General features: G+C 38.3%; 1 pseudogene across 1 annotated transcript; it reads right to left on the bottom strand.

Annotated features, from left to right (window-relative positions):
- Window positions 1-171: 171 nt before the first annotated feature.
- Window positions 172-11,787, bottom strand: LOC311617454 (ubiquitin-conjugating enzyme E2 variant 2-like; annotated as a pseudogene). The gene is made up of 3 exons: window positions 11,754-11,787; window positions 10,446-10,540; window positions 172-454 (listed from the first exon to the last, which is right to left on the bottom strand). The product of its transcript is annotated as a ubiquitin-conjugating enzyme E2 variant 2-like (transcript).
- Between the last annotated feature and the right edge of the window lie 7,652 nt (window positions 11,788-19,439).

The following is a 19,439-nucleotide window of genomic DNA, read 5'->3' as shown; positions in this document are numbered from 1 at the left end:
TGAAAACACAATGTGTGTATATATATTAAACATATGCTTACAAATGCCCGGGTCATGTTTACCAGCTAGAATTCCTTTACTTAATGTGTGGGTATTTTGCATTGTGACATTTAATCAAGATATAAGCATGAGTAGACTATTGATTTAAGACAAGTTTGAGCTCCACTAAAATTAATTGTTGTATGTTTGTCTTTCTGATGGCTGTGGAATTCATATTTTCATTGGACATCATTGGATATCTTAGTTCTTGAAGTACAAGTTTAATGCTATGTGAATTTTACCATTTTGTTAACACTGCTATGCTCCCTGCATCTATCGTTCCACTGGAATTACTTATTCCATTCATATTAATTTTGGTTACAAATCTAACTGATGGAGGAGTTTCTGGGTGTTTCAGTTCATATGGTACTTTCAGGCTATATATTCTGTTTTCATAATGTGTCTTTTCTCCTCTCTGTCTGAATGTTCTCCATCCCCATTACCACCTTCTGAAATCCTCCCTGTCAGTTCTTCAAGGCTCATTCCAAGGGCAACTTCCTCCACTGTTCAGCCTTCCTCAGTTATTCCAGCCTTGGTGGGCCAGTAATCATGCCTGTCCACCGTATAAGTGCCATAACTTTATCATCTTCAAGGCCCCGGCTAACCGTACCATTACCTATCTTTTTTGTCCTTCTTCAAGTTCTTCCAACAATCAAAAAGTATGAGGAACTCTAACTTCTTTTGCAGCAGTATAGATGGACGCTGGAGAGTGTCATGCTAAGTAAAATATGTCAGTCAGAGGAAAAGTCTTTTACTAGATACATGTTTTGCAAACTTTTATCCTAGTTGCCTTTCCATTTTCTTAACTAAGGCTTTCCAAGAAAAAATGATTTTAATTTTGATACAATCTAATTTATTGATTTTTCTTTTATAGTTTACACTTTTTGTGCCCCATCAAAAATATTTTGCTTGCTTCAAAGTCATAATGACTTCGAAATTTTGTTCTCTATATTTTTAATAGTCTTAGCTCTTACATTTGGGTCTATGATACATTTTAAAGTTAATTTGTGTTTGTGGTATAAGGTAAGGATCAATTATTGTAGCACCATTTGTTTGAAAGACTATTCCTTTCCCCATTGAATCGCATCAGCACAGTTGTCAAAAATAAATTGACCATATATATTTGGGCCTATTTGTTTCTATTTTTTTCCATTGGCCTATGTGTCTCTCCTTATGCTAATATCACATTAGTTATACAGTAAGTCTCGGAGATGTAGAATATGTTTCTTTTACTTTTTTTCAAACTTATTTGACTCTTCTAAGATTCATTTCCTATGATTCTTTAATCAATTTGTAAATTTGTACAAAAAATGCCTGCTTGGGGACTCTACCAGAAAACAGACTCTATAAAAAAAAAAAAAAAGGAAATTCTAATGTTGAGAAGTACCATACTGAAATGAAAAGTTAATAGATGAGCCCATCAGAAGATTCGATGTGAAAAACGAAAGTCAGGGAGCTTAAAGACAGGTCAATAGAAATTAAAAATCCGTGGAGTAGGGAGGAAAAACAGATTAAGAAAAATAAACAGAAACTCGGAGACCTGTGAGAGATCATATGAAACAGTCTATTCCACATGTAGTTGAAATTCCAAAAGGAAGGAAAGTGGAAGGGGCAGAAAATATATTTGAATGAATAAAGGGTAAAAACAATTCAAATAATGCTTGACTTCTTGTCAGAAACAATAGAAGCCAGACAACATTGCAATGATGATTCAGATGTTAAAAGAAAAATTTGTCAACCAAGAATTATATATCTAAACTATTCTTAAAAATGAAGACAAAATAGAGATAATTCAAAATAAACAAATGGAGGGAATCTGTTGCTAGCATGTCTGCATTACAAGAAATGCTAAAGGAAGTCCACCAGGAAAAGGAAAATGACACCAGATGGTAATTCAGATGCAGAGGAAGAAAGGGCAAACACTGGAATTGGTAAATATTTGTATAAATGAGAAAGATTATACTTACTTATATATTGTATTTTCTCTGTTATTATCTTAATTTCTTTAAAAGGTAAATGAATCTTTAAAGTAAACATTATACATTTTATCAAAGCACAAAAAGTAGTAAAGGAGGAATAGAGAGCAACAACAATAAAAAAGATGAAATAATAATAAAAGAGCAAAATGGCCTACTTCAATCAATTATATTAATTAATACATTTATATGAATGGGCTAAACACTCCAATTAAAAGTCAGAGATTATTAGATTGGATTTTTAAAAGCAAGATTCAATATATGTTTTCTACCAGACATGCATTTTAAATTCAGTGGCACAGCCATGGTTGGTGTGCTCAGTGGTTAGAGTATCAGCCTATGCACTGAAGGGTCAAGGGTTTGATTCCCTGTCAAGGGCACCAACCTGGGTTGCAGGTTCCATTCCTGGCCTCAGGTCAGGGAGTGCGTGGGAGGCAAACAATCTATGTGTCTCTCTCACATCAATCTCTCTCTCTCTCTCTCTGAAAAATCAATGGAAAAAATATCATCGGGAGAGGATTAAAAAATAATTCAGTGGCATAAATGCTATCCAATGTATTTTTTACTTTGGATATTGTATTTTTATCTGTAGACATCCACTTGGGTCTTTTCCACATCTTTAAATTCTCTTATTTATTATTGCTATATTTTATTCTACCTTTTGAACATATTCATAATAACTGTTTTAGTGTCCTTATCTACTAGTTCAAACATCAGTATTATTTCTATGTCTGTTTCTATTGATTGGTTTTTGTGTAGGTTCTGGGTCATCATTTTCTTGCTTCTTTGCATGCCTGAGTTATTTTTTTTTCCACCCAACATCACCAAATTATTTATTTGGAATCAGAATTAAAAGAACAATTGAGAGTTGAGAAATGTATGTTTATTCTGATACTTCTGATCAATTGTACCACTTATCTAGGACAGATTACCAGTTAAATTTTGTGTTATTTTTTCAGGACTGAGGTTTTTCGATGACTTCAGATTTGATATTTTCAAATTTGGTATACTCAAATCTGAAGTCATGCCTGCTTTGCCATACATTTGCCTAAGCTTAAAAAGCTCTCTCTCCAACTCGAGCCTAATATTCTGGGCCACTACCAATAGGCCCACCAGATGACTATCACTTAGTTCTGTATTCTCTAATGTTGTCCAAGTTCCTTATTAAGTGCCACATCTGTACCATCTGTATCCCTCCTCAAAGGCAGTGACAGAGGAAACCGGAAGTGTTCCTGAAGAATCAGATGGTTCTGTTATGCGCATTCATCCTGAGCTGCCAGTCACTGCCACTGTCGCTGTTCTCATAGCTATTATCATTTTTAAAAATCAGACACTGGCCATTGTGAATTTACAATACATTGCTGTGCTAGATTTTCTTGTATTTCTTTAAATCGTTTGTGTGTGTGTGTGTGTGTGTGTGTGTGTGTGTGTGTGTCCCCAAACCCCCCGCCCCGGCACTCAGTTATTTGGTTCATACTTGGACAATTAGAAACTTGCTTTTAAGTTTTTTATGTTGGGTCCACAGTAGCCTTTAGTAAGGTTTCAGGCCCACTAGCCAAGTTTGACTTCTAAGATTCTCACCTGATACTCCATATATTATGAGATTGTTGATGTGTGGGAACAAGAACTTTTCCCAGTGCTGTGTGAGGCCCAGGAATTGTTCTGCCTATTCCTTTCCTACGGGTCCTTCCCTGACAAATACACACACACACACACACACACACACACACACACACACACCCCACGTAAATCAGCGTCACTCATGCACTGACAGATACTCAGCCAATGGGTGATCCCCCTGCCGATCTCTGGAGTTCTCATTCCCTACAGCTCCCTCCTCTTGGTTCACCGCCCAGCAATTTGTGGCTGCCTGATTCTCCCCTAATTCCAGTCCGTTTCCTCCACTCAGCAAGACAAATGGATGTGGGGTTTCCCCTTTCTATGCTACCGACTGGAAACTCATTCCAGGGGGTAAGATGGTGCAATCAGAGCTCACCTTGTTTATTTTTGTTTGTTTTTCTTCGCTCAGGCATGACAGTCCTGCGTGGCTGCCGTCCAGTTCTGAAAACCATTGTTTCACACTGTAATTTTCTAGTTTCCTAGTTGTTTAAAGCAGAGGGCAAATTTACTCTCCAGTCCAAACATCTTGTTGGCCAAAACAGACGTTTCAATTCCCATGCTTTTGAAAAATGCTTTTGTAAAACAAAGCAAACAAACAAAAACCTTTTACAATATACTGTGTATCCACAACAATTAATATTTTAAAATTTTGGATATTCTAAGATAATTTAAAATACATAGTAAATAATACTGTAAGTTGTTTCTTTTGTGGGTTTTTTTTCATCTGTAAATTGCTTTTTAGTGATTTTTTTCTCTACACTTAAATAATCTTTGGTGGTCTGAAGAGCCATAATTCATTCATTTTCATCGTTATGTGAATATACTAAGTCTTACTTCTCCTTTCTTCTGTTGATGTTTGTTGTTTTAGTTTTGTGCTATCATAAACAAAGTGTGGTGCTACTGGGAGTGTCTTATAATAGACACGGGCAAGAATTTTTCTAGGACGTATACTCAGGAGTGGGGTTATTGGGGTTTGGGATAGACAATATTCACTTTTTAGGGTAATGCCCTCTTTTTTACTTTTCAATCTACTAGGTTACTTTCAGTGTCTCAACCCCCCTTTATCAACCCAGGGCCTTTGCCCAAACCACTTCCCATACTTGAAACACTTCTCTCATTTGCTATTTACAAAGTGTACTTTTGCATTCTTTCCGTGTCAGCCTAAGTGTCACCTCTGCAGAGAGGCCTTCCTGACTATCCACCTGAAAGCATTTAGCTCCCTCTATTCTCTCTCAGAGCCCCCAGTTCATTTAGTGCCTCTCTCCCTCACCAGGCTGCAAGGTCCATGGGGGCAGGAACAATGGCTGCCTTATTAAACATTGTTCATCTACTGACTACCTCAAGGTCTGGGGTGTAGTAGGTATTTTAAAACTGTTTTCTAGATGAATGACTATATAAGCAAACCAATAAAAGGCATTATTATCTTTGTTTTACAAAAAAAGGTTATCAAAGCTCAGGAAAAGTTAAGTTATACAGTAACAGGATACAGATAGTGGCTCAAGAAGCCAGGATTTGTCTATAGGCTTTGGATAACACGTTTAAAATAATATAATCTTCTAATCATCATGAAGATGATCTCTCTTTGTTTCTGGGACCCCTTTAGTGTCTTGTGTTCCAGGACTTTGGGAGACTCCTTGAGCAGGAACTGACTAGAATCCATCGATAGGCCACTGGGTATTTCTTATTCTGCACACCAAACATAGGTACTTTATAACTGACTGCTACCTTTCTACAGAAAACGGGGAATAGGATTAGTGGACTATATTTTTCTAATTATACCACTATTCCACTAATTGAGGATCAACCTTATCTGTGCTTTAAACATAAACTAGAATAAGTTGCTATGTATTCCTTGAGTACTTGAGCCATGTCCTTACATCTTTGTGTCCCGGATGGCTAGCGGAGCATCTCACCTACAGTGGGTACTCAGTACATACTGCATGAATGAACAATGGCAGCAGCTGGGTCATGAGATGGACACCATTTCACCTGAAATGGTGAAATAATGCGACTGAGATTATAGTCACCAGTTCTTCAGTTTATGTGTGCATATACATAATATGGATTAAGTAAAATAATATAGTAGCATGTTCTGAAGATCACTATAGAAAAATAAGCATTATAAGTTACAGTAAAATTAAGTTACATAACAAACCAATATATTCTGACTAAGAAGACACTTGGATTTGTGAAATTGTTGATAGAATTCTCCCTTATGGCAGAATTGACTACAACCACATATTACACACACACACACACACACACACACACACACACACACACACAAGTATACTAGGGGGGAAAAAACCTAACAAATGCAATTCTGGTAGAGACATGAAAGCAAAATTAAAATCTAAGGGAAAGCATCATGTTAATGCTGATTGTTATTGTCGAAGGTTATGTGACATCATGACTAAAAATAGGGGCATGAGTTCAAAATCAGGTCTGCCATGCAGTCCTATAAGAACCCAGCAAGTCACAACTCTGAGCTTCAGTTTTCTCATCTGTAAAATGATGACAAGAGCACCTATTTCGTTGAACTATTGTTGAGGTAAATTGACACAACAGGAGTGTTTACAGCAATCCCTGGCACATGCGAAAGTTCACTAAATGAGAATGTTACGACCTTCATCACCACTTTCATCATCATCATTGTATCATATTGGTAATTTGAACAACACACTTCAATGGAGCTAGAGATCTATTGTGTTTGTGACAGAAACTCTTGCCATGACCTCCTTTTTCTGCTCAAACAATAGGTCATTGTAAAGTACCTGGCCAACTTGGCTTATCTGTTAAAACAGTTAATGACAAATGTATTAGAACTATAAACAATATTTTTGCCCATTCCAGGGCAAGATTACTATGCCTCGTGATCATGGAGCAAAGAGGGTCTTGATCAACAATTAAAAACAAGAAAGGCCCCGAGAAAGACTTGAGTGGAAGTACCTCTCTTGCATACTAAGGGAGAAAGAAGCTGGAGACATGTCCTAGCTCCATCCCATTATTTATGCTTGTTGAAGCTAGATATTATTGTGAGCAGTAGTTTCTTAATTTATAAAGTGTGAATACCTGCCTATCAAAATTTCTATGAGAATTAAATAGTATAATCTCTGCTAAACTGATTAACAAAGCATCTAGATACAAAAAAAGAAAAGAAAAGAAAAGAAAAGAGAGAGAGAGAGAGAGAGAGAGAGAGAGAGAGAGAGAGAGAGAGAAAGAGAGAGAGAGAGATCCTTTTTTTACTGCCCAAATCTCTTAATTGTTCTAGTCTTGATGGAAGGAAGTTTAAAACAAAACAAAACCCTTTCTGAGAACCAAGTCAGCTGGGTGGGAGGGTCTTGTTTGAGGCCCTGGAGGTCTTCCTGTTTTCACAAAAGCTTGAATTAAGGAAACAGCAAATAATTGAGCAGCAAAAGAAGGGGAGTTGCTCTCTGCCCGCTCTTTGATTTTCCTTTGACTTCCACGCCTTGTCTCCCTAATGGACCTTCTGAGGGCTGCACTGTAGCCCAGATGCTTTTAGAACTGAATGTCCAGGTAACATGACCATATAAATTAAGAATTGAGTTTTGGAAGCTATGACCAAGGTATCACATAGGCATAAGCAGCTACACATTTTTATAAGGATTCATAAATTTTGTGAAGTTTTCTTCTTTCAATCCACAATTGAACATTAGGAACTGTGCTAGAACCTAGTAACACAGACATAACACTGTTCAAGTTGTTTGTAATCCACATCCTTTTCTCTTACCCTCCACCCCTGAAGTGTGGCTGCAAAGGAGAGTATTTTTACAAAGACAAGACTCTTCCATAATGATCTATGACCAATGACAGTCTTTATAATAATAGGAAGCCCAAGGGAGGAAATGCCAGGAAGCCACAAAGACAAAACAGACACAAGAAAGAGTGAGAACAGTTGGTCAGTGTGGTATAACTTTTCATCTTCATCTCTGTGTCTTCATTGATTCTTTTTAATAATTTCTAGGCAGCATCTGAAAAATTTGCTTCTAATCTTTTCATTGATAATAATTAAATCAGAAATGTCATTTATTTCAGTTTTCTTCTTGGGATGTGATAAGAACTCAAGTATTGCTTGGCCTGAGTGTCTTGAGATACACAAACTTTCTCATATGTTGTGCACTAATCCCACATGTGAGCTCCATTGGGTTTCCTTACAATCCAATTCCCTCTTTTTGTAGTTATTTTAAATTATTTTTTTCTTGCTGTATTGCTTACACTGTTCTATACTATTTCAAATCAAGGGAAAAATCAATAGAAATGTCTCAATAGCTATTATACTAAATTTATCGAGGACAGCCTTCCTTTGTGTACACTTTCAGAAGAACAGCTTCTCACAAAGTATGTTTTAATGCAATAACAAATGACAATTTTATAGTGTTTTCATAGTAAGAATAATAAGTCTGGGTATTTATTACTTGTTTAATATATATTTTTTGATATATTTTATTGATTTTTTATAGAGAGGAAGGGAGAGGAATAAAGAATCAGAAACATTGATGAGAGAGAAATACCAATCAGACACCTCCTGCACACTCCGCACTGGTGATGTGCCCGAAACCAAAACACATGCCCTTGACCAGAGTTGAACCCAGGACCCTTCAGTCTATAGGTGGACGCTATGGCTATTACTTTTTTAAATAGCCAAAATCTCAGAGCTGTCTCTACTTAGGTACCAATGAAATACCTATTAGCAATATTTATAAAAACATATTGATATATTTGTATTTTCAAACATTACAATCTGTTTCTCCCAGTCCATTTCTTACTGCTTGATTTGTAATCAGCAAGATGACTAAAGGTTCAAAAAGCCCCCTGGAAGTCTTTCTTTTGAGATACACCCAGCTCATAGCATGAAATATTATAGCTGCATCAATTATTAATGCCATTTCAATCCTCTGTTTGGAACTGCAGTGTGAATCAGACGATTTCACTGTGTAAATGACACCCGGGAGCATGTTAAGCACCTTTAGAAGCGGCTCTAATGCTTCCAGCACTCAGCACAGTGCTCCGAGCGGGACCGGCTCAGCTATGCATGTTTTATTTGCTGGCTTCACATTATTTGGGTGCATTTGACACACTAAATCATTAATAGGTGAAGTGGGGCTCATAGTTAGTTCAATCTGGCAAGCATTTATGGGACACCTATTATGTAATCTGATCGTATCACTGCCATACTGAAACTGGTTCAATTATTCCCTATAGTTTTCAGGGGAAATCCAGCCTCCTAACACAGCATATGAGACTTTACATAATCTATCAATAATGGCAGATATGTGACATACAGGCTCCCACCCCCCTCTTCTCCTCCCAGAACAAAGGGAACTAATGTGTCTCATCATTCTTTCCCATCGAGACCGGACATGGCTTCAGAATGCTTCTCTGTACACTGTTTCAGGCAGCGACCACCCATAGACCAGAGTTACAGTGTATTTGCCAGTCCCGCCAGTCTACCTCTCATGTTCCTAAATGTCACCAAACACCATTTGCGCTAGCCACATGTCACATATTTTCCTTAACCATGAGACTTGTCACACTTACATACTTTTACATGTGCTATTCTGTCTCCGTAGACTAACCTTGTCCCGTTTCCGTGCTTAGCCAAATCCTGTTAATTCTGCACAGTTCAGACCAGGTTTTGTCTCCGCAGTGACTCGTATGCCTTTATTCTGTGCTCTCAAACTGACTTGCACTTAGTGTTTTATCAGCTGGACCATGATCATTAATGGCTTATCTCTCTCCCTGACTAAAGTTAAATTCCTGTTGTATTTCAGGCAGCCAGCACAGAGCCTGGTATGCAGTAGGTTTTCAATAAATGTCAGACACACATGTTCTAGCCACTGTATTAGGTTTCAGGTCCACAGAAGAGAATAATGTATAAGATGAGGAGTATTTATTGAGCACTTACTGTGTGCCAGGTCCTGTTCCAACCACTTTGCATAGATTATCTTATTCAACTCTCACACCAGCCCTTCACAGTAGACTCCATGATTGCCCTCCTTGTAACAAGTGAGGAAACTAAGACAGAAAGAAGCCAGGTGATTTCTCGAGGATCACACGCAGCCAGATAGTCTGGCTCCAGACTCCCTAACCATAATGCTGCACTGGCTGGCCCTGTGTGGACCCTTGTTCCAGAAGGGATCAAAGGTTGGTAGAAGGAGACAGACAGGTACGTGATTAATCACCTCATATCATGGAAGGACTATAATAGACGTGTGAGCAATGTAAGGGGATAGCACAGAGGAGGGAGTGATTAATGTAGTCAGAGTGGAAGCCAGGTGTTCAGGGAAGATTTCACTAAAGAGGTGGCATTCAAATTAGGCTTGGAAGACTAAGAAGAGCACATGAGATGGAGATGAAGGGAAGTATATGTGAGGCAGAGAGAAGAGGAGGTACAAGACAAAGAGGAAGGAAGCAGCATGATATTTGGGCACCAAGACCAGCTATAGAATTTGCAAAGCCCAGTGTCAAATGAACACTCAGGGCCTCCTGATAATAAATTATTAAGAATTCCAACACAATTACAGCAGAGCATGAAATCAAACAGACCTTCTGCGCGCAGAGCCCCACACACAAAGGTACAGGTTGCGTGTCAGGCTCCATAAATGCTTCAGCATTGCTGGAACAAGAAGTACCTGGGGCAGAAGTACTTTATGAGGCAGGAAATGACACTGGCGAGGACGGCCGAGGTCGGATCATATGCCATGCTGAGTAGCCTGGACTTTGCAGTCTGCTTGGATCATTTGCAAAAAGATACTTCCGGGACTCCCACAGGGAGTACAGGGAGGTTACCGGAGGAAAGCCGGCAGCAGCAGCAATTACACGGGCCTGAGAGGCTCGGATCTTGAACTTGGCCCTTTCCGTGGGGATGTCTGAGAAGGGCAGATCTGAGAAGTGAGTATGAGGCACAGAGTTTACAGGAATTTACGCTCAAGGTGCATAAGGAATCTGGGAGGAGAGAGGAAAGGATCACAGGCTCAAACAGGGGTATGGGGTTCAAGAGAACACCTCACCATTTTGCTTAGGCCTGCCAGACCGATTTAAAGCAGTGCTGGAAAATGAATTAATACAATTATTTAGCATCATTTATATCAGGGACACCCCCGGATATAAGAGAGAAACAGGAGAAAGAGAAGGTCAATGCACAGACTGCAAAAAAATAAAGCCCTTGTGTAGATTTCCATGTGTGCGACTCCCACAAGCAAAGTGACACATGAAGAGTCTATTTATTTGCTTCTTGATCTCCTTCCAAAGAACCAGGGCTTTTTGGGTCACTTGACTTTTTCCCAGGAAATAGAAAAAGAAATGGTCCCTAAACCCTTCTGATGTGATTTCTCAATTGCCAAACTGTTCCCGAGAAGCTTCCTGACTTCTCTTTGGTTTTCTGGCACTATTTGAATGTGATCTTCAATACAATCAGGATAAAACTAAGTTACACATTAGTGCTTTGGAAATGAAAGTTCGATGCAAATACAGCAATATTAGTTTCATTCTGGAATCCTGGGAGTCCGACAATGGCTCACACAACTCAGTTATTTCTCCTCATCACTCTAATGCGCGCTTCCATTGCGTTTTTCAAAGTTCAGCCCATTTGTAGAAACTCTCCTAATGGTGCCGATCACCCCCTTGCCAATAAAACCCAGGGAACCAGAATATTAGTGTATACAAACTTAAATAGTCAAAGCATGGACCTGCCCACCAGTAATAATTATCTTTGTCAAATGACAATTTTTTAAAATGGGTACAGCCGAAACCAGTTTGGCTTTAGTGGATAGAGCGTCGGCCTGTGGACTCAAGGGTCCCAGGTTCAATTCTGATCAAGGGCATGTACCTGGGTTGCGGGCACATCCCCAGTGGGGTGTGTGCAGGAGGCAGCTGATCAATGTTTCTCTCTCATTGATGTCTCTATCTCTCTATCCCTCTTCCTTCCTCGCTATAAAAAAAATCAATAAAATATATATATTTTTTAAAAGGCACATTGCAGATTATACTTGGGTTTACTCTAGTTCTGGGACTCCCTGTCACTTAAAAAAAAAAAATTTTTTTTTAATTTTTAAAGTGCCCCTAAGGAGAACAGCAGTCTTCGAACAATAAGCTAACAATTGGGCAGCTCCGTGTAGCTGAAAGCTTTCATGGGACAAAAGTTGGTACAGATGTGATCATAGGCAGGTTATTTAATCTCCCTCACCCTCAGTGACCCTGGGCGTGAGGGTTTGTATCTGCAAAGTTAGTGGAGGACTGAGTGAGTTCACAGATGTGTAAAACAGTTGTCCCAAAACAAACTTCCAGAAAAGTGAGGTTCCTGAGGCACCTGTGTGTGTTTGGTGAGGGAAATTAAGTGATACTGAATTATCTTTCTACTCTCCACCCAATTGTAATTCACTGGTACTGAGGGTGCCTGCATGGGTTTCTTCCCCTTGGTTGTAACCAAGTGGGAGGATCCTTGCAGAACCCAGCTTCAGAACACCAAGTCACCCAAGGTCATATCCTGAGATTGCACCACCGCATTGGGAAACTCAAACCCTTCACCTGCCAAACACCGAGGCAGCTCTTCTCTTTCCTTCCCAGAACTCGATTGGTTCTCCCTACTGTAAGTTCTCTTAGCAACCTGTAATTGTTTGTAGAATTACCAAAACTATAATTGATTAATTGTGTAACTAGTTGTTTCAAGTGCATTTTCTTCAACAGAATGTGAACTCCACTGAAACTGTCATGTTCATCACTGGGGACTCAGTGCCTGGTGCATGCTCTTCCACATAGTAGGTGCTTAACCACGTATGACTAAATGAATAAGTGGATACTTGGCTCTTATTAATTAATTTGGATAAACACATATTATTTTTAGTTAAAGAACAGTTGACATAAAATATTATACTAGTTTCATCATAGTGATTGAACTTTTATATACCTTATGTTGTAATCACCATGATAAATCTAGTAACCATCTGTCACTGTACAAAGTTATTATGAGATTATTGAATTCATTCTCTGTGCTGTACATTATATCCCCATGATATATTTATTTTATAACTAGAAGTTTGTATATCTTCATGATTTTACTTACCCTTTAACCCCCTACTCTCTGGCAATTATTAGTTTGTTTTCTGTATCTCTGAGTCTGTTTCTGTTTTATTTGCTTATTTTGATTTTTTAGATTTCACATGTAAGTGAAATCATATGGTATTTGTCTTTATCTGACTTATTTCACTTAGCATACTACACTCTAGTTCCATCCATGCTGTCACAAATTGCAAGATTTCTCTTTTATTGCTGAATAATAATTTATTATATATATATCTCACATATTCTTTATCCATTCATCTATTGATAGATAGTTAGGTTGCTTCCATATACTATTGGCTTTTGTAAATAATGCTGCAATGAACAGAGGGTACATAAATCTTTTCAAATTAGTGTTTTTGTTTTCCTCAGATAAATACCTAAAAGTGGAATTGCTAGGTTGTATAGTAGTTTCATTTTTAATTTTTAGAGGAACTTCCATAGTGGCTGCACCAATTTACAATCCTACTCATAGTGCATGAGGGTTACCTTTTCTCCACACACTCTCTTTGTTGACTTATTGATAGCAGCTATTTTGACAGGTGTGAGATGATATCTCAGTGTGGTTTTGATTTGAAATTTCCTGATGATTAGTGTTAAGCATCTTTTCATGTCTGTTGGCCATCTATATGTCTTTTTTAGAGAAATGTATATGTTTTCTACTAATTTTTAATCAACTTTTTATGTTAAGTTGTATGATTTTTTATATATTTTAACTATTAGCCCCTTATCTTTTTTTTAATATATATTTTATTGATTTTTTACAGAGAGGAAGGGAGAGGGATAGATAGTTAGAAACATCGATGAGAGAGAAACATCGACCAGCTGCCTCCTGCACATCTTCCATTGGGGATGAGCCTGCAACCAAGGTACATGCCCTTTACCGGAATTGAACCTGGGACCTTTCAGTCCACAGTTCGATGCTCTATCCACTGAGCCAAACCGGTTTCGGCAAGCCCCTTATCTTATAGGATATATGTTTTCATTTTGTTTATGATTTTCTTTTCTGTGCAAAAGTTTTTTATTTTGATGTAGTTCTATTTATCCATTTTTGCTTTTTTTGCCACTGCCCAGGGAAACATATCCAAAAAAGAAATCACTGAGATCAATGTCAAAGAATTTACTGCCCATGTTTTCTTCTAGGAGTTTTATGGTTTAAAGTATACTTAAGTCTTTAATCTATTTTAAGTTTATTTTTGTATTTGGTATTAGAGAGTGGTTCAGTGTTGTTTTTTTTTTTTTGCATGTATTTTCCAGCACCAGAGTTCCCAACACCATTTATTGAAAAGACTGTCATTTGTCATTGTATATTCTTGCCTCTTTTACCATAGATTAGTTGACTATATAGTCGATGAAACATGGGTTTATTTCTGGGATCTCTTTTTTGTTCCACAAATCTATGGAAACATATATATTATTCATAGATATAAATGATATGTGTGAGTTTGCTTGATTCATATGTGTATTTTGCATATAGAGAACTAGTCTTCATACACAAGAATATATATGTACACTTATTGAATGCTTTTTCTCATAGTAGAGATGGATTTGTGCAGACTAGCCTAATTCTCTCTCCTATTGTGTCCAGTGGCATACACTTACAACGTGGTGAGGCAAATAACCATTACTCAAAGATGACATGTCCTGTTGTAGTGGGCAAGTAAGGAGGGGAATAGAGATGAGAGAAACACTTCCAAAATCCTCTGTGGTGGTATCTTTAAGCTTGCTTAGAGATGCTGAGTATGCCGGAGGGTGGCTTCCTGACAACTCCAGACAATGGAGCCAATGAATGAGTAGGTATAAAAGAGCAATTCATAGTGAGAAACTACCATGTAGAAGATATTAAATCCACTGACATCAATATCATCTCCCAACTATGATTCAGGAAACTAAGACTCAGAGATCTTAAGTAAATTTCCCAAGCTGACAGCTAGGATCTGAAATAAAGATAACTGGCAGGCAGAGAGTGCAAAGAAAATACTGAAAAGGGGCAAATAAGAAAATAACAGGGTAAATATAAAACCATAAGATGGTCCCAGACTACACAGCTGAGGGCAGCCTCATTTGTCTAAGAAACTACAACTGTCTCTGTGACCAATTCTATCTCCCTAATATTCATTCCATTCCTATTAAAATGCAAAGTCTCAAGGTATATGGAATTTTGGGGTGGGGTGGGGAAAAGGCAGCCCCCTTTTTAGTTCTGTAATTATCAGGAATTATTTTCATAAGGAGGCATTCTCAGATACCCCCCCCCCCCCAAAAAAAAGAGAAAGGGATGAGCATGTGCAACAGCAAGAACAGGTGGTGGGCATAAAATTCCTCCACCATCACCAATGTCCCCTTATACCAGCCATTCCAAATCACCACCTTTGCATCTCACGTATGCAATGGACACATTATAGGTCTGTGGTTTGGTCTCTGCCCAATAGAGGTATGGCCCTCAACATGGTCAATCCATGAGCTTGGCTTCTTTTGCATATAGTGGGAGAGAAAAAAAATATAACGTTTTCCCACCATCAACAAATTTGCTCATGTCAGGACCCGGAGTCACTCTTGCCACTTCTACTCATGTATTCACCAGAGCCAATCATTCACCAAGGCTCATTTCTACTTCTGAATATGCCTTTTTAATTCTCCTGCTGGGACACTCTATAAGAGCCTCAACTCCCCCTTACTACAACAGTCTCTTGACTAGTCTTCCTGTGTCTACCCTGGCCTTCATCCAAGCCATTCTCTCTCTGTCCATCAGCCAGAAAGATATTTTAAAAACACAAAATTGATTGTTTCCTTCCCCTGCTTAAAACCCTTCCATAGCTTTCTGTTGTTCTTGGGATAAAATCCCAAGCCCATCTGACAATCAACAAGGTCCCATCTGCATCATCTAGTCTTTGACTAACTCAGCAGCCTCATCTTCTGCTTCCTTACCTCTGCTCCTTGCATTTGACCTTCTCTCACTTGCTCACCCTCACCAAGCTCTTTCCTCTTTCATCCCTCACTAGTGCCATTCTACCTGCCTCTGTTAATATCACTGGTAATAAACACTGTTAATATCAGTCTTCCTGACAAGATGCAATATAAGCTCCATGAGGTTAGGGAACATGTCTATCATTTTTAGGGGCCATTGTCTACCATTCTATCTCCAGGAGTTAGCATAATCCATATCACATAGTAACAAGTCAATAAATTTTTGTTGACTGAGTAACTGAATAATAGTATATACTAATTCAACCCACAAATATTTCTTGAGTTCAGTACCTATGCCAGGTAATGTGTAAGGCATTGAGGATGGAATGAACAAAATAAAGTGAGCTTATATTCTAGTAGACTTTACCCCTTTTCTTCTGTTTTTCTTTTCTTTCCTTTTCTCTTTTTTTCTTTTCTTACATTCCCCCTCTTTTTTGTCTGTTGAAGCTAAACGAATCCAAGAGCTTATAAAATCTTATGTGACTATCTTGCTCTTCTCTGAGTTTTCTTGAGTTACATGATTTAGCTCTTAAATACCCTCTCCAAGCTCTGTTATTTTTCTCATCTCCTCACTGACCAGGAAACTATTTCAACACCTTTTTTGTTCTTATATTTTTATTGATTTCAGAGAGGAAGGGAAAGGGAAAGAGTGATAGAAACATCAATGATGAGAAAGATTTATTAATTAGCTGCCTTCTGCACACCCCCTATTGAGGATTGAGCCCACATCCCCAGCATGTGCCCTGACCAGGAATTAAACTGAGACCTCCTGGTTCATAGGTCAACACTCAACCATTGAGCCATCCTAGCTGGGCTATACTACGTTTTTTAATTAAAAAGTAACTGGCTCATTTATAGTGATATAAATTAGAACAGTGGCTGCTTATGGGATGTAAGGATTGATTGCAAAGGGATATAAGGGAGTTTTCTGGACAGTGGAAATGTTATATATCTTGATTGGAATTATATCATTATTGGGGTTATAGCTTGATTGGACTATATGTCCTGATTAGGTTAATCAGTGTATACATTTGTCAAAATTCATCAGATTGTACACTTATCATCTGTGTCTTTCATTGAAGGTAAATTTACCTCTTAAAAATATTTAAGTAGAGCCAACAATAAAAAAAAATACCCTTTTAAAAAAGGAACATATACTTATTATATGAAATATTATCAAATAATAGTAAACAATAAGAAACCCAAAATAAATAACCTGTAATGTCATTACTCAAAGAGGAACATGGTTTACACTGTGATGTGTGTCCTTCCAAATTACTTTATTTTTTAATACATAATGAAGTAATTTGGAAGGGAATACATCATAACATGTATTCATATTGAATATAGTGCCTCCTAATTTGTTTTTTTATATAAGTAGTATACAAAGAGCATACATAAAAGATTATTTTATTTTTTTATTAAACTTACTAGTGGCCCAGTGCACAAAATTCATGCACAGGGATTCAGCCTTCACCTTCTCCAATCTGGGACCCCTCGGGGAATGTCCAACTACCAGTTTAGTCGGACATCCACAGTCGGACATCCCTCTCACTATCCAGGGCCACTGGCTCCTAACCGCACACCTGCCTGCCTACCTGATCGCCCCTGACCACTCTGCCTGCTGGCCTGCTTGCCCCCAACTATCCCCCCTACTGGCCTGATCACCTCCAACTGCCCCACCTACCAGCCTGCTCACACCCAATTGCCCTCCCTTCCTGGCCTGATAGCCCCTAACTGCCTCTGCTTCAGCTCCATCACCATGGCTTTGCCTAGAAGGATGTCCAGAAGGTCTCCCAGTCTAATTAGCATAATATCCTATTATTACAATAATATTGATTGGGGTGACATTGGTTAATAAGGTCATGTAGGTTTCAAATGTACATTTCTATGATACATGGCCTGTATGTTGCATTGTGTGCACAACACCCAAAGTCAAATCATCTTCTGTCATGATATATTTGGCCCCTTTGCCCTTTACTGTCCCTCCACCTCTTTCCCTCTGGTAACCACTATACTGTTATCTGTTGTCTGTGTGTTTCAATTTTAGATTCCACATCCGAGTGAAATATGGTTCCTTTTTTTCCTGACTTATTTTGCTTAGCATAACATTTTCAAGGCCCATTAATATTGTTCCAAATGGCATATTTCATCTTTTCTTATAATTACTACTTAGAAGGATTAATTTGCTAAACTAGTAAAAATCAGGATTCTAAATTTGTTTCAAAAATTTTTTGAGCCTAGGATAGTTGTCATCATTACCATCAATAACACTTATTGAATATAAAATGTCATCTCTATAGAGATTTCTTGACTATGAATAATCTTCAGACTGCAGCATTAAGATTGCTAACCTGAACAATCAATTGCTATCAGTAAATCTTTAAGCTGGCACCAGATTTACGGTCAGATTTAACTAAGAACATTCTAGTTATTAAGTATAATCAACATCACCTCAGAATTCATCCTTCTGTCCTCCTCAGATTATTAAGCTGTTATACAATGCAACTTATGGCACGCTGCCCTTATATTTATTGTTTAACTTGGGAGATTCTAATTCAATACAGGGACTCATATAATTGTATGGCTAGACTGTTGTGATCAACAGCTCCATAAAATTTACCACAGCATGAGATCAGACACGCAAATCTTACATTTTTATCAGAAATTCAAACCACATTAAACTGAAGATATACTATTTGAAGTCAGCGAAGCCACAGCCCATCTCTAACACTTCCTAAACATCTATTGCTAAATCTAGTTCACCCAGAAGGCTTGCATGTGGGTAAATATTCAAGTGGGTCCTTTGTTAAGTTTCCTGATGGTAATGCATAGATTCAGACAGAAGGGGAATTATTTGAAACTGCCCAGAAAATTAGAAAAGTAAGGACCAGAAGCAAAGATCTGTGAGAAAAAGGAGTGTCTTCAGCTTTACACTTTTGGCAAGTGATAAAAGGCAGCTTTAGTGACAGCAGCCAGATGGAGATCAAATGACAACTGTGAGTTCATAATGGTCTCCAGCATTCTGGCAAGCACCAGGGACAGGAGGGGAAGTGGGAGGGGTCAGCTTTACTGGTACTACAAGCCAATCTGGTGCACATCAGCGTTATCTGACGTCAGCTAAAACCAGTTCTGAGGCACTGCTTCGGGACCAGCTGCTAGATACTGAGCGCACCCTGGCCGCCTCTGTGCACTCCCGGATCACCGCCCATTACATTTATAGGACCCTGCCAGTTAATTTATGTTCCCTACAGCAGGAAGGGTCCAGATGTTGAGGCTGCAGTTGCTGATTTGAAAGGACTTCACAAATACAGGAAGCTCTCAGAGGATAAAAGAAATGTAAGGCCATTCTACAGTTTGAGAAACCCATTGTTCTGTATTACACACACACACACACACACACACATACACACACACACACACACCAAGCCCTTTCTTTAGCACGCAGAAGTACATCATTCAGGCTACCAAAACAGTATAAAGATCTAAAGTGCACAAACGGGGCAAGCTGGGTAGTTAGAGAGGAAACACTTCTTCAGTGGCTATACTAAAATTTTGTGGAATTTTTTTTTTTACATCATTAGGCAGGAAGAGGGAAGTCTTGCACGTTTGCCATCAGCAACGGAAAATTTAGAGAAAATGGAAATACAATATTTTACTTTGATGAAGGAATTTAAAGCAAGGAAAATTGGAGTGGGAATTGGAAAATGGGTGCCATATAATTGACATTTATGGCATTCCATGTGTCATGCACTGTAAGTG

This window comes from Pipistrellus hanaki (assembly GCF_964339955.1).
Source record: "Pipistrellus hanaki genome assembly, chromosome: 2".
Lineage (NCBI taxonomy): Eukaryota > Metazoa > Chordata > Mammalia > Chiroptera > Vespertilionidae > Pipistrellus > Pipistrellus hanaki.
The sequence above is the reverse complement of the archived record's forward strand: the minus strand, read 5'-3'. Positions and strand labels throughout refer to the sequence as shown.